An 11,208-nucleotide genomic window follows, 5' to 3' on the forward strand; every position below is an offset into this window, starting at 1 on the left:
TCCGGTTGGGGATCCCCTTGGGGGTGGTATGGGGTAGTTCTAGACTTTTGTATTCCACAACAGCGACAAAGCTCCTGAATCAACTGGCTTTCAAAATCCCGGCCTTGATCTGAATGTATTCGAGCTGGCAGACCATAATGTATAAAAAAAATTTCCCATAAAGTCTTTGCTACCGTCACGGCTCGCTGGTTGGTTGTCAAATAAGCCTGGGCATACCGGGTAAAATGATCAGTGACTATTAGAATATTGCTGTCTTGCCCTCCTGTACCCTGGAGACATAAGAAATCGATACAGACTAACTCCATTGGGCATGAGCTGACAATATTTACTAAAGGGGCAGCATGTTCTGGTAGTTTCTTCCTCTTGATGCAATTTCCACAAGTTTTGCAATAGGTATCAATGTCCTTGTTCATCCATGGCCAGTAGAATCGGTCAGAAATCAGACTCTGTGTCTTATCATAGCCCAAATGGCCATGCTCATCGTGTAACTCATGTAATACCATCTGTTTATATTTACTTGGAAGTACCAGTTGTCTTTTAACAGTACCATCTCCTCGCTGCGTATCCCGATATAATACTCCTTGATGTAATCTAAGTTTGTTCCCCTGCCTCAATAAAAGTTGAGCTCTAGCAGACAAATGGGGGTGTTCACCCATTGAAGCGTTATGGCTACCTAACTGGGTTATGGCCGGTAATATATCTTTATCATCATGCTGATCATCCCCCATTTGCTCTGACTTAATTACTTTTAACCCCTTCATTTCGGTTCTATTTATCCAACAATACATGGGGGGAAGAATTGAATATACATCACTGGTAGTAACTATGGCGGTACAGATGTTTTTATGCATCACTTGGATTTGATGGCATAGTCCTTTAACGGTCGCTGCAGGCAATTCCACCCATTCATCAACAAGACAGGATTCTAAACTAGGCCTTCGAGATAAAGTGTCCGCATCGGTGTTGCATATTCCTGGACGGTATTTTATAGTGAATTCATAGTTGGACAAAGCAGCCAACCATCTATGCCCAGTGGCATCAAGTTTAGCAGTAGATTGAACATATGTTAAAGGGTTGTTATCAGTATGTACTACGAAGGGTACTCCATAGAGATAATCATGTAACCTATCCACAATAGCCCACTTTAGTGCTAAAAATTCCAACTTGTGGACAGGATAGTGTCTCTCACTAGGGGATAACCCCCTGCTGATATAGGCAATTGGCTTTAGTTGTTTTTCCTGCTCCTGATAAAGAACCCCTCCTAGGCCATCATAGGAAGCATCAATATGCAACTCGTAAGAGAGTGATGGATCCGCATAAGCCAGCACAGGCGTGTTTGTCAATTTCTTCTTTAGACAATTGAATGATTCCTCGCAGTGAGAATCCCACCTATCCCCAAAAGGGTCATGAGGCACAAAGTACCCACCCTCTCTGGCTTGCTTTGCATTAGATTTGTAATTATTAGGGGGATAACCTTTGGTGAGGTCAATTAGAGGCTTAGCTACCATAGAGTACTGTGGGACAAATTTTCTATAATACCCGCAGAACCCTAGAAAAGACCTTAGTTCTGTAAGGTTACGAGGTCGGGGCCAGGTCTGCACAGCTTCCACCTTCTCAGGATCTGTAGCTATTCCCTGTCGACTGACGATATGTCCCAAATATTTAACTGTAGTCTGGCAAAAATTTACACTTGTCCACAGACAACTTTAGTCCTCTAGCTTGTAAACGATCCAATACCTTCAACAACCTTTCATTATGCTCTTTGATGGTCCTTCCAAACACAATAATATCATCGAGGTATACTAGAACCTCCCGATACCCCATATCTCCAACAGTCTTTTCCATCATTCGCTGAAACGTTGCTGGGGCCCCTTTTATACCTTGAGGCATTTTGAGGAATTCAAAAAACCCGATGGGACATATAAAAGCAGTTTTACATCTATCTTCCAAGCTCATGGGGATTTGGTAGTATCCGCTGCGTAAATCAAGTATGGAGAACCACTGACTCCCTTGCAAGCAATCCAATGCCTCTTCAATTCGGGGCACAGTATACTGGTCAGTTACAGTTCGATTATTTAACGTGCGATAATCTATGCACAGTCGTATTTCCCCATTTTTCTTTCTGGCCACAACTATGGGCGATGCATAAGGGCTCTGGGAGTCAGCGATTACTTGATTCTCCAATAATCCCCTTAGATGTCTTCTCACATCGTCAAAATCGGCCGGAGCCAGACGTCTTGATCTTTCTCTAAAGGGAGCATTATTTGTGAGTTGGATTTTATGCTCCACCCCATTAGCAGTTCCTATATCCCATTCCCCTCGAGAGAACACTTTTTCACGTGAATACAATTGATCCAATAGCGTTGATTTGCTCTCAGGATCAATGTCACTTCCTTCAAAACATGATTCCAGCAAAAGGGGAGGTAAGTTTTCAGTATTGTTGGAGGTTCCCCTCTCAAAAAGGGAGTTCATATCAAAAGTACAGTCTATATTCATACTATGAGAACTATTATTCAGGAGGGTCTTCATTTCAGGTTCCTGTTTTGAACACCAATTCTTGAGAGTCTTGAATAGATTGGTATTAGTTCCAACAATAACTGGTAATTTTCCGTTGTCCCCTGGAGAATCCGGACATACCAGTGCTACAAGTGGGACAGTCTCATTAATAGCACTCAACCCTGGTTCAAAAGTAATTCGGGTGACAATATAACCTAAATAAGGATAGGTCTGCTCACTAAGTCCCCATATGGTTAATCCAGTAAGGGGTTGGATGGGAATATCAGACAAATGATGGTTATACCAGGTCTCAAATATTATGGACACTTGAGATCCACTATCTAATAATACGGTACACTCATGCCCGTTAACCATTGCACGTACTAATGGAGCTGGCCCCATAAGACTATCGGGAATACTATCAGCCCATCTAGCACTCCCCATTGCATGTACTTTTATAATTGGGGAGCCTGTGAGGGGGTCACAGGACTCCCGTTGGAGTTTTCCAGAGATTCCGGCCTACGAATAGTGTTATAATGGCCATTTCCTCTTCCTCTGATTCTGGAATTATTCCACGGGCATTCAAAGGCTCGATGCCCCTCATATCCACAGGCATAGCATATAAGGGGAGGCCTATTCTCTCCCCGTCTACTATTTCCCCTCCCCAATCTAGAGGGTGTAACAGGTATATATTCTCTAACTTGTATATTTGTCTGAAGGGCAATCAGTTGTTCTAATTTTTTATTTTGCTCCTCCAGTAAAGTAAGTAATTGCTCATCCTGAGAAGGTTTTTCAGCCACGGGAGCAATTACTTTCACTTTTTTTATAGTTTTTTCACGGTTCTCGATCTGCACTTCCTCAATTTTTACCTCTTTCACTAATTCATTAAGAGTGGGCGGTATAGCCTTGGACAAAGTACATCGGAGCTTTTGTGCCACTGAACAATTTGTAAAGGCTCCCTTCAATACTTGCTTGAGACGTCTTTCATCTGCTTGTTCTCTTGGTATTCCACCTTTATCAATAATTTTATAGAGTAGTCTATCTACTCGATAAATATACCGGGTTAACGATTCTCCATATTCCTGGTAAGTGTTATTCAAACGAGCCAACAGGTCACCTACATCTTCTATGGTTCCATACGAGTAGTTTAAAGCTTCTATATAATCCATAAGGGAAGCCTGTTGATTACTTCTTCTAGTGGCTTGAATAATCCCCATAGCTGGGCCCCTCAAACTCTCTACCACACGCTGTCGCTTTATGTGTTCTGGACATTGCCACTCTTCAGAGTGCTATATAGCTGCTTCCCTCCAAAGTTCGTAGGTCTCTTCCCCCGCTGGTACAGGGCTTATTCCCGAGAATATTCTTAGTCTTCTGTAACCTCCCTCAAAATGCCACCGTTCCAAGTGACTCACCACTTTATCTACGACAGCTTCTGCCGGATTACTTTCAGCCATAGGGTCATTAGCGTCTGGATCCCTGTCAGACCGAAAACCTCTTGAGTCACCTCCCGAAACTGGCGGCACAGTAACTGGAACAGCCCTTTCTTCATCTCCATCATTTCCAACATCCGGCCACAGCAGTTTCAACCTTCGATCTGGGATACTAGTCAACACGATCATCCCCGGGAGTAAGATAGGATCGAGGCTATTTTCATTATTTATAAGCACCGCAATTGTGTCTCCGACTTGTCCCTGCCACCGATCAGCCACCTGTGCCTTGTGGATCCCATACAGCTTGGTAACTTCCTTTAAAATGAAGTCATCAGTGATTTCATTAAAATCCCCGCCTAGCCCAAAACTGCACTTAGGATCTATTCCCTTATCCACACACCACCTATATATGTCATGGCCCTTTACCTGTTCCATCATGACTGCTTCTCTCAGATCCACAGAAGACCCCTAATTGTCAGGATCTCAGCAGTGCCTCCAAAATGTAACCCCACCCAGGATACTAATATCTGGGGAATCGAGTTACTACTAATCACGGTTAATGAGTGCCTCCACCCAAGCAATTTTATTGGTGGGCTTGCTTGGGACAGCCCTTAGTATTAAATAATAATGGAGGGTAATACCGTATAAGTTATAACAATTACAATTATGTAATCTATATATATTAATTAAAATTACCTCTGATCTTGTTATTGTCTTCCAAGGCTGGCATCTACGTCTACGACAACCCTCGGCTCGTTAGGTAAGTGTTTTTAGTAATATAAAAAAAAACAACCACTTTTATATATAACACAAAGTACTAGTTGAATTTGTTTTAACATAGACTCATCTTTATCAACATATTCATAAAAGTATACCTTAAATCTATACACAAATTTCTGCATGCAAATACACAAAAATTATGTAGAACCGGTTTAAAAAAAAAACACAGCGCTGGATAACCAATATGCCAATTAATAGTGTTAAAGTATAATCAGGGTCAGCAATAGTTTATCTCCCTTTGAGGAAATCCTAGTGTGGATTTAAGTTCACGTTGGGGCCCTTGAAGATAGTTGAAATTTCAATTTCCGAGCAGTAAATATATTTTAGTCAATAGTTTGATTTCTCCTATCAAAAGAAAATTACCCCATTTTCAAGGGTGCTCTATGGAAGGAATTGCCGCTCCAGGTATATTCCTGAATTTAAGACACAAATCCTCACCTGGAGAAATTATATATCTCTTTATCCACCTTGTGCTACAATGGAATTAATGCACGGAAAATTGAGGATATGTAATAGGTAGTTCGGAACAAGGTATAGGATATTTGGAACCGGGGCAATATAGAAATATAGTTCCCGTTACTGCCAATTATATCTATAAATCCAGATACTCTCACAGGGGTATAGAGATCACTACTTAACAACTGCACCCCGTTTAAGTTAATTAATTAATTATTATTCCTTCTGATCGGTTAGATGAAACACTCGCTCTCAAGGTTATTGAGTAGAATATGACTTCAATGAAGATGTGTAGTTATAAATGGGCATTTATTAGGTACCCATATACGAGTTAATGATGCCTTATGCTGATGTTATAGTTTTACATCGTTATTGCAGTGCATATAGTCTCCTTTATTAGATCCATGCAGCAGTTAGGGACTACTTATGGGATTCAATCCTCCCCCTGCTGGGCGTCTCCCCCAGAGGGTAATCACACCTCCTTTTATAAGATTGGGGTCGTCTTCCTATATTTAGGATTTAGATCCTCCCCCTAGGCGGCTCTAACTGGAGCTTAATTGGCAGTTAGTAATAGGAGTCCTTCAATGTCCCCTGCTACCTCCAGTAATCAGGGGTAAACAGGGAAGGGACCGTGTACGGAGGAGCCAGTATCGGGTAAGTATATACGGTCTCCACCGTTATCTTTATCCTGGTACCTATTTCAGCCGATCCCTCTAGCCGTTCCGGCTGCCGCTGCTCTCACTGGCCTCTCCGTCAGCTCCTTCAGCCGCTCTCACCCTCCGATCCGGCAGCCGCCTCTATCACGGACCTCTTATTCAGTTCATTCAGCCGCTCTCACTCTCCGATCCGGCAGCCGCAATCATTAGCCTATCAATCAGCTACTGTCAGCCTCCGGGAGCCGTCCTCTCCTTCCAGCCGGCAGAGTTTTGTATCGCGGTTCCTCCTGTTCCTCTCCGTTTTGCAGCTCCGTCCTCCCCGGTCCTTGTCCTCTCATCTCCTGCGCCACCAACCGTTTTCTTTTTCCTCTCCTCGTGCTGTCTCACGCTCTCCTCTCCTCCGGGCAGCACGTTCTCCTCTCCTCTTCAGTCCCTCATAACGGCTGACTTATATTAACATTAATTGGCCTTGAAAACGGCACCATGACAGTGACTTCAATAATCCCCAATTAATTTACATATTCCGATCCAGCAATATAAATAGATAATATATTATTCCAACATGCTTTCACCTTTATATACACAGTATAATGCATTGTATACACAGGGTTACAATACCTGAAGGAAAAACTGCAAATATTGTTTACAAATACATTTTCCTTCACCTCTTTCTCCTCCCTCCTCTTTTCCCTACCATTATTACATCACAGCTTGATGTCTTTGTTTTCTTTTCTCTATAACAACGTAGGCCATATGTACTGTACAGAACGCTTGTACATTTCACTCTGAACATTATTGTTTGTCTATGGGCTATGCTTACTATTCCATTCCATGTTTCTGTGTCATTGTCTTCAATGCTTTTATACTGATGGTATGGTTAGTACGTAGCACAAGGTTTTTTGTTTTTGAAATCTTTTTTTTTTTTTTTAAAGGAATAACTGAAATGACACTAGAATGGTGATGATGCATGTGTGCATAACCTACCATAGCATCCAAATTGCAGGATGTGATAGAAGTTGCTGCTAATTTGTTCTCTACTACATTATCCCCCAGAGCCGTAACTAGACTTTTTGGTGCTCTGTGCCAGAGAGAGAATTGCCCCCCTCCCACCCCACCTATTGTTTTTAATAGGGACATAAAAGCATGTACATTTATAGACCACTGCAACAAAATGGATTTTTACACAAATGCTCTTTATACCACATTCATGCACTTAACTTGAGAGCTTGTTTTTATTCAGTTACACTACCCTTTATTAAATAACACATTTCAATATACTGCCATGCCCATATAATTTGTTGACTACTGATCAAACACCCTACTCATTGAGCTATTTGATCCTACATCAAACTATGAACACTATATGAAGCTACTGGTACTTTGTAAAAAAAAAAACAATCAACATTGCAATTGAGCAGATCTATGTAGTGTACAACCACACATCCAATCCCTTGCGGCCACACCCTACATAAATCTACTCAGCCACAATGCTGGTCATTTTCACAAAGTATAAAGGTAAGCTTCAAATAGAATTCTCTAGCTTTCTATGAAAAGGGCAGATAGCTCAATGAATAAATTGTCTGACTGCAATGCCACAGGTGATGGGTTTGAATCCCGGGTATGTCAGCATTTTGAAATGCAATAAAGGACAGTGTGACTGAATAACAAAGAAATCTTAAGTTGAGTTCATGAATGCTGTATAGGTATTAGCGAAAGAAGTGGTCAGGGTAGGAGACAGGGGTGGTCAGGAGATGCTGGTCTTCAAAAACAGGGGAAGCTGCAAGTGAAAGTAATTAAACAGATAATTGACAAGTGCTGCCAACAGCGCCCCTACCCTGCAGCGCTATGTGCGGTGCCCCCTCCGCACACACCTAGTTACAGCTCTGTTCCCGCCTATAGTCTACTAGTGTTTCTTTCTTTGAAAATACAAATTTAAATAACAGTAAGCACAGTGTTCCTTTATTTAGTTTCATAGGTTATTTTGTTTTAGTTTTTTTAGTGTCTTAAAACTCTAATATTTGTTTTCTTGCACCTGTAAAGCTTTATGAGATTAATCAAGCTCATTCTGGCAAATCATATTTCTGTTTCTTAGTTAATTCGACTTTGACCTTTTGGGATACTTTGTTGCATTTCCCAAGAGTATTTATTTGATGGTTACTTAATCCCTTGTACTGTAGTTTTGAAAATTAAATCACTGTATTTTTCTGTTTACCTTTCATACTTTATTATCCCAGTCCATAAGATTTAATGCATTCCTGAGCTGATTAAATGTAACTTTACATAATTGATTACCCTTGTTGCTTCCCTAGGTAATGATTTATTGAAAGAAAAACTAATTATGTTACGTCTCCAAAATACTCATCACTCCTGTATTGGCCTGTGCATCTCATGCCAATGTACCTATGGTGTAGGCTGCAGCATTATACGGTCAGGAACCTGAGGCAATGAACTTAATAAAAGTTGTTCACTCTTTTCATTATGCCTGACCACCTTCTGGCACCTGGAATGAAATTTGACCATATCAGAGTCACATGTCTTCAGTGCTCCCTCATCCCTGCTTTGTCTTTCTGGACAGTCTCGACGAAATCCAGGGATTAAAACTTTCCTTTGTTGTTCACTCCAATGTTTAGAGGTTTCTCATCTGGCTGACCTGCAATGCACGTCTTACCCAGGAAAATCAGCATCACTTCCTTCTGCGATAAATCTAAGCACTGCCCAAAAAGTCTAGCAGCTATCCACTTAGCTTCCCAGTAGACCCAGGAGTGGTCAGTGATGCAGAGTTGTTTCATACAACTGCTAACAATGGAGAGACTGAGAATTGCAGATAAGGGGTCAATTGTAAAGAAGGAGAAATAATTTAGAAGTGCCTGCCTACACATTGTTCAGCCTCACCACTGCAAGCCTCACAAAATTATATATCTTCTATTTTCTCTTCCTCTGCATGTTCTTGAGGCACCACTCATCCTCAGCTGTTGATGTTGCTGAACCTGTCCTGAAAGAATATGACCTGAATTTTATCCCATCCATCCCAGTAAAAAAATTATTGCACACAGTACATCTCTTAAAAATGGATTCTCTTAAAAATCCTGAAGCCATCAAGGAAGAACTGTCCTCCTTGTTGGACACTTGTTTTCTGGAAACAGCGTAGGTTAGGAGATGTGAGTATGATTCTGAAGGAGAGCCTTGTGGACAACTGTCCTTGGGCATTGATGTAGTGGGATCTGTTAACTGGGGTCTTGTTGGTCTCTTAGTCCTATATGTGCGAAGAGGGAAGACAGAATTACCAGCCCATCCCCCCATTTCTTTTTTGTCATTGGCCAGCTATTATCCATTTCCCTTATCCCTTATCAAAAATCAAACATATATAAGAGACACTGGCTACCTGTATTTCACATAACCGCAAACAAATTTTAAAGGGTTCCCATGGATTACACCACTGGTATATCTGACAATATAGGTCCCAGAACATTATCCAATATAGGTCCCAGAACATCATTCATTAATAAGCCAAAACTTTTATTTCTAATATATTTCATTTGATGAGACAAAAGATAGCTATGTATCAATACTATTACTGACATAGGTCTTAGAGATCAACAGAGCATCACATTCAATCTGAGAGACTTTATAATAAACTAGGTGGATTGCTAGTTTATTACATAATGAATTAATTGACATGGTATACTGTAGGTACTGTATATAGTTTTTCTTATGTACTGTACTGTAACAATTGCAATCCACTTTTCATCTGGAAAGCTTCATTCCCAGTAATATTATTACATATCAAGAGATTTCTATCTCTTGGTATAATAAATAATCAATATATTTGCCATAGAGGACTAGATGCACCTCAAAGTCACTGTGTAAAATATATTCCGATTCAGTAGAGCCTGTATATAAATTGGAAATGTTCAGGTTGAATATGGACTTTATGGTAGTACCAAATGATTGTAGATAAAACGGAGAGTGAAACATCAAATAGTTGTGAAATGAAATATAGCTAGTATAATTAATAAAGAACTCATGCTGGGTCCCTCCACTATCCTTGTCGATAATTAGAAACCGTTTAACTGAGTCTAGACTGATTTCATGCAAAAATATTGGTATACTCATGTGCAATGAGTCCCGTATAAAAGTAAAAGAGGCATAAATATTTTTTTTTTCAGATAATGGATTTTAAATATGTAAACAATGTTAGAGGGGAAATACAATACAAATAAGTAAAAAATAATCCACATGATGTTACAAATTAGATGTCAAAGCCACCACTCTCAATGTTAATGGATGACCAAGTAAATTAATTAGTGTTTTATAAAGTCTAGGGGGTATATTCAATTGAAGTCGAATTACGGTGTGGATTCGTCAGTTTTTGGATTCGACACTATTCACCAGCCGAAACCCTCTACCCGGGACACTGAATTCGACATATTCAATTAAAAACGGATTCAACACACCCTCTGTCGAAAAACGGACCAATCGTTGAATAGTGGGTGCCCTGGATTCGACTTCCCGCCATTTGGAAACAGAAAAAAAATATGATATATATGTTGGAAAACGCAGGGATTGTCCTAAAAAAATGATTCCACAAGAGAGCTGACTGTAATGGCTGCTCGTCTCCCTGAAGTCTCAAAAACGGGAGTGAGGAGAGAGGAGTGGCTTTGGAGAAGTGTATCCTGGGTAACTGTGTAATCATGGCTACATTTCCCTCAGCCGAGTACAGGAAAAAATATTCTGTGCTGTCGAAAAGCACTGATGTCGAATCGACATTCTTCAATTGAACATACTTTTGTCGAAATGCCGCATTTTTAACATTACAGACATGAAAGTGTCGAATAGTAAAAAGTTGTAACTGAAACTACAGTTTTTTGACGATAAGTGCCGTATTGAATTGTCGAATCCGATATGGTTTTTTGGTCGAAAAAGCTCAGTTTTTCGACAATTTCAGTAATTCGACATCGATTGAATATACCCATAGGTATGTTATACTATGTGCCTACAATAAGGTGAGGATGAAACAACATTTGCCAAGTTCTCAATATATTTACTGCAGCAACTTATTTGTCCAATACAGCAAATTGGTATTGTTTGTTGTGGTTGGAGAAATGTTTTTAATTTAATTTATTATCATTTAACTATCTGGATGCATCATCATCATTCTGGCTTAACAATTTACCCCTGTTCTTTACAATGATTGCATGACCAGACATAAACATTTTATTGTCTAGTCCAGTATTTTAGAACTGGGGTCCCGCAACACCCTGGCAGTGCCGCTGACAGATCCTGGGAGTGCTGGTTGCTGTCCAGGTTGACTCAGAACAGTCTGGAGTCCAGGCATATTCTAGCTGACATTTAGGGCTCTAATAATTGTGCTCAATTTCCATGGTGCTGAC

This window comes from Pseudophryne corroboree, chromosome 12 (assembly GCF_028390025.1).
Source record: "Pseudophryne corroboree isolate aPseCor3 chromosome 12, aPseCor3.hap2, whole genome shotgun sequence".
NCBI classification, from domain to species: Eukaryota; Metazoa; Chordata; class Amphibia; order Anura; family Myobatrachidae; genus Pseudophryne; species Pseudophryne corroboree.